Consider the following 6000-nt stretch of genomic DNA (forward strand, 5'->3'; position numbering starts at 1 on the left):
TAGTGAGTTAAAGGTATTTTATGCCCTTACAGTGAATATAACATAGATACAAAATGGGAATAGATCGTGGGCTCTCACCATACAGTAGATAAAGCGAATGATGTTCAGTCCCATATGTAAATACAATGTCCATACATCAAATGTCCATATGGTATTAGCAAACAAATCTGTGCCGATAATGCTGCACTTTCCTCTTTCAAGTGCCCTCTTCTCTCCTTGATGGCTGGAGGCAAATCTATGGGAGTAAAGGACAAACAGAGGCGACCAATGTGTGTATCCAATGTGATGATATCCCACCCTGCACACGTATGCTATACCCAGGGTACTCACACTTTTACTGAGCACACCAATGTGCTGGTAGGAGCAGACTGGCTATCAGAGCAAGCCAGCTTGCTCACTCAGGTACACTCTCTCTCGGTCATGACGGTCCGACTCCTGGCCGCTTGTCTCCTTACATAATGTTGATCTCAACCGCCAACAAGAACTCACAGAGGAATGACCCTCCAAGGATTGGTAATGAGAATTACTTGTAATGGAACCACATGCGATGGTATCCATTGGTGTGCTCAGTAAAAGTGTGAGTACCCTGGGTATAGCATACGTGTGCAGGGTGGGATATCATCACATTGGATACACACATTGGTTGCCTCTGTTTGTCCTTTACTCCCATAGATTTGCCTCCAGCCATCAAGGAGAGAAGAGGGCACTTGAAAGAGGAAAGTGCCGCATTATCGGCAGAGATTTGTTTGCTAATACCATATGGACATTTGATGTATGGACATTGTATTTACATATGGGACTGAACATCATTCGCTTTATCTACTGTATGGTGAGAGCCCACGATCTATTCCCATTTTGTATATATATTATATTCACTGTAAGGGCATAAAATACCTTTAACTCACTAGCGGGTATTTAGCGCCCTCTTGTGTGTTTTATACACTCATATCGCTTTTTCATATTTGGATTTTGTCATTAAGAGGTGCAGCTTTTTTTCACATGTTAGGGGTCAGCAAGTAACACTCTTGTGTTATAGACCTATTAGGCGTAGCACCACATTTGGTTACTGACACTGTTAGTGTACATATACATAAAGAGGGCTCTACCTCCTGTCATATCATATTGGTTGTATTAGCGCCCTCTAGTGGCTACGGTCACATTTATTCCAGTTAGTACTGTGATAGTGTAAGGTTTCAGGGATAATATATCCCTTTCCTCAGACACAGATAATACAAAGGGAAACATATTTATAATCAAACAAATACAAACCCCACCCCCTTATTAGATCAACAAAACCGCCAAAATGGTTACCAAGGTGACCACTAAATCAACAAATAAAATATCTCCATACAGTGTCATTGAATACAAACTGTCTGAGTGTATATTGGAATCCTATGTGAAAGCGACACTATTTAAAGTCATGGGAGAGAGGAGAACATGGAATGCAGACGCACAGAAGTAACATACAGAAGCCACATAGACACAGCTAGACTGCAAGTAACAGGGACCTCAATCCGCTGCATGTACTCACTCCCCATACAGATCCTCCAAATGACAAGCTGTCAGCCCCTGGAGTGGTACACCGCTGCTCACAGAACCCAGAAGTCAAGCTTTGATCCGGTAGTGGATCATGTGGTAGACATCAACCAAACACATCAAGGCGTCCAGGTTGTCATGGGAATGATCGAGCCCTGTGAAACATATAAAATTCAACAAACCTGGAAACAAAAGCGATCAATATATAGAGAGCATAATTCAACAGGCAATAACATGACACAGGACACAGGCGACTAAACATTGAGTAGAGGGTAGGGCTAAAGTACTAGTCTAAACACTATGGAGGGCCAGCAGTCTAACACCTAGTGTTACAAGTAATGCCTAAGTCAATAGGGAATCAAAGCAGTATCACAATAAAGAGAGAGCTCTATGGGCATCAGTAACTAGCGGTATATGATAATTTTAGGTACATACGATCCTAATACCCACAGTAGGTCCTCAGCAGAGATTGGGGGAACAATATCCAACACGGCCAGGCTAGATGCTGAGCCAAGAATGACTTTTACTACCACATATGGTCCATCCACTAGGACATTGGGGAAAGTGCTCAGGCAACATTGGCATATTGTACAGAGGGACACTACACTTCTGTTTAACCAATGGTCCAAGAGTGGGCTTTAGACGAGACAGAAGTCTGAAGGATTCACTCATGAACACAGACCCCAGCCACTATTACAAACAGGATACTTGGCTCCATAAGAGAAAGAAACATGGTTCCTACAGATTTACTGGCTGCACCACTTGCAGTGCCATGATCCAAGAGTCCACTTTTGGACAGCCGCATCAGTAGAAGAGATACCAAATAAGACACTTCATCACCTGCACCACTACCTATGCAGTGTACTTGTTGAACTGCAGTTGTGGCATATTTTATGTGGGGAAGACCACTGACGATGCAAGGACACGGCTTGCTAACCACAGGTCCACCATTAGGAGTGCTCTAAAGAAAGGGTCTAGTGACCAACCAGTGGTGAGACATTTTTTGTAACTAGGCCATGGGGTACATGATCTTTGATTTGCCTTGATTGATCATGTCCCTCCACTCAAACACAGTGGCGATAGGAAGAAGCTCCTCTTAAGTAGAGGCAAAGTGGATTTACCGACTGAACACTCTCCAACCCCATGGCCTAAATACCATGTTCAATTGGCACTGTTTTTGTAATTTTTCTGTGGGATTTTTTGTGATTTTTTGGTGATTTGAAGTTGTGTCCACCATGAGAGTCCATCTCCCATTCATGTGAGCTTAGCCCTGACAATGGGTATGTATTGGGCATTGGATTAAAGTTGAGAGCCCACAATCCACATCCATTAGTATATCCCTGGGCTGTTTAGCTATAGCAGGCATGTTATCCGGGCTATATTAACTTTTGTGAGTCTAGGTAGTATACCTTGTATTCCCTTGCTATGGTAGAATTGCCCCTCTGTTTGAACTATTACTATATATTGTTTATTGCTACTCAGTAATGGTGCTAGGTCTATGGTACAGATGTGAGTTGTGTGCCAGTTTGGTTTATACTCATATATTGCGGATTAGTTCTCTGTCTATGTGGACCTTTGGAGGATTATTTTGAGTTATTTGGCATATTTATGCCTTTGTACTGTTAAATATGATACCCACTTTCTGTAACACCTGTGGATATTAGGATCGTATGTAGCTATAATTATCATATACCGCTAGTTACTGAAGCCCATAGAGCCCTCTCTTTATTGTGATACTGCTTTGATTCCCTATTGACTTAGGCATTACTAGCAAAAAAACACTAGGTGTTAGACTGCTGCCCTCCATAGTGTTTAGACTAGTACTTTAGCAATACCCTCTACTCAATGTTTATTCGCCTGTGTCCTGTGTCATGTTATTGCCTGTTGAATTATGCTCTCTATATATTGATCGCTTTTGTTTCCAGGTTTGTTGAATTTTATATGTTTCACAGGGCGCAATCATCCCCATGGCAACCTGGATGCCTTGATGTATTTGGTTGATGTCTACCACGTGATCCACGATTAGATCAAAGCTTGACTTCTGGTTTCTGTGAGCGGTGGTGTACCGCTCCAGGGGCTGACAGCTTGTCATTTGGAGGATCTGTATGAGGGATGAGTACATGCAGACCTATGCAATATGTTTTTAATGGGTATTAGTATAGCACTATTGCCACTATCTACTTATCTGATAGCGGATTGAGGTCCCTGTTACTTGCGGTCTAGCTGTGTCTATATGGGTTCTGTATGTTACTTTTGTGCATCTGCATTCCATGTTCTCCTCCCTCCCCTGACTTTAAATAGTGTCACTTTCATGTAGGATTCTAATATATACTCAGACAGTTTGTATTCAATGACACTGTATGGAGATATTTTGTGTGCTGATTTAGTGACGTAGTGGTCACCTTTGTAACCGTTTTGGCGGTTTTGTTGATCTAATTAGGGGATGGGGTTTGTATTTCTTTGATTATAAATATGTTTCACTTTGTATTATCTGTGTCTGAGGAAGGGGATATATTATCCCTGAAACGTTACACTATCACAGTAAAGATATTTTGAAAAAGAACCAGAGAGTGCAAGTTTCTTCATTCCTTTATAAAAAATCCACTAGCACCCTGGCAGAAGATTTGGAAGTGAGAGTGCACATCCCTGCTACATATATATATATATATATATATATATATATACATACACATCTACATATTTAGACATGTGAGACGTGTATGTATGCATACTTTTAATGTAATTTTTAAAAATGTTTTTAGCAGACAGTGTTATTATGAGTTTAAGTGTACTTTAACGTTTTGTATGTGCTTTGTGCCACTTTTTTGTCTCATGTAACAGTAAACCAGAGCTAAATCGACACGTGTTGAGTTAGATTGCACTTAAAGAGATGCTAAACTCAATTTTTTTCTTTCACGATTCAGATAGAGCATGCTATTTTAAGAAACCTTCTAATTTACTCCTATTATAACTTTTTCTTCGTTCTCTTGCTATCTTTATTAAAAAAGCAGTAATGTAAAGCTTAGGAGCCTGACCAATTTAGATTCAGTGCCCTTGATAGCACTTGCTTATTGGTGGCTACATTTAAGCCAACTATAAGCAGGCATAAGAGAAAAGTGATACACAGCGCCAAAGTATAGCTACAAAAGCTCCTTCTATAAGCAAGATCTCTCAACCAGATCTTAGAAGAAAAATTATAGAGTGGCAATGAGAGGAGCTCTAAAGAAGCTAAAACAGGTAAAGGAAGTGTATATAGGGTATTGAAAAAAATTATTTCATAAAAATTATATGGAACCAGCTAAGAATGTCTCTATATGTCCATATTATGAATATGTATGGTGAATACTTCCTTATTATTAATCACAACTATTAATAATTATGAGTAGTTCTAAAAAATAATCAGTATAAAATTGCACGGTTGGAAATGGAATAGGTATAAAAGTTATACAGGAATAAAAAAATACTCATTGTAAAGAATGCACAGTAAAAATGCACAATAATGAATGCACACAGGTATGTTTTACCGTCCCTGAAATCATAAAGATACAATACTGATGCTGAAATCACAAATAGATAGTCGCAAATGAGAAATGCAATAAAAAGGGAGGGACAGGAAGCATCTATTAAAATGTCTAAAAGAGTGTCCAAAAGTAATATCCAAACGCATCGACCTCAAGAACGAAAGGCAGGACAGGGTTAGGATGAGCCAGAACTGGAGCGGCAGCAAAGGCAGTCTTAAGACTATCAAAGGCCTTAATGGCAGTAGGTGACCAATGGAGTGGATCATTCTCTTTACGGGTCATGTCAGTGATAGGTTTGACCAAGGAAGACATTTTTTTAATAAACTTTCTATAGTAATTGGCAAACCCCAAAAAACGTTGAATAGACCAAAGACCAACTGGGCGAGGCCACTGCAGAACTGCAGATAACTTGTCAGGATCCATGGAGAACCCTGCAACAGAGATAACATAACCTAGGAAGGTTAATTGAATCTGGTGGAACTCACATTTCTCGAGTTTACAAAACAGGCCGTTCTCAGGTAGTCTCTGAAGAACCCGTGTAACATCAGAACGATGAGCCTCAAGTTTGGGAGAGTGTATGAGGATGTCGTCTTAGTACACCCCAACACACTGTTGCAACATATCTCGTAGGACATCATTAATAAATTCCTGAAAAACAGCAGGAGCATTACATAGGCCAAAGGGCATTACAAGATACTCATAATGCCCGCTCCTGGTGTTAAATGCTGTTTTCCATTTGTGGCCCTCCTTAATCCTAACAAGATTGTATGCTCCTCTCAAATCAAGTTTAGTAAAGACCGTAGCTCCCTTGAGGCGGTCAAAGAGTTCCGCAATAAGCGGAATAGGGTAAGCATTCTTAACGGTAAGACGATTAAGACCCCTATAATCGATGCATGGTCTTAACTCGCCACCCTTTTTCTTCACAAAGAAGAAGCCAGCCCCT

At 40.4% G+C, this 6000-nt stretch overlaps 1 long non-coding RNA gene across 1 annotated transcript in view; it reads right to left on the reverse strand.

Annotated features, from left to right (window-relative positions):
- Positions 1 to 1641, reverse strand: part of LOC128647918 (uncharacterized) — a 34255-nt gene extending 32614 nt beyond the window's left edge. Inside the window, exon 1 of the long non-coding RNA XR_008400457.1 lies at positions 1532 to 1641. This is a non-coding gene — a long non-coding RNA (uncharacterized LOC128647918). The remainder of the gene's footprint in view (positions 1 to 1531) is intronic.
- Positions 1642 to 6000: the final 4359 nt, after the last annotated feature.

This window comes from Bombina bombina, chromosome 2 (assembly GCF_027579735.1).
Source record: "Bombina bombina isolate aBomBom1 chromosome 2, aBomBom1.pri, whole genome shotgun sequence".
NCBI lineage: Eukaryota > Metazoa > Chordata > Amphibia > Anura > Bombinatoridae > Bombina > Bombina bombina.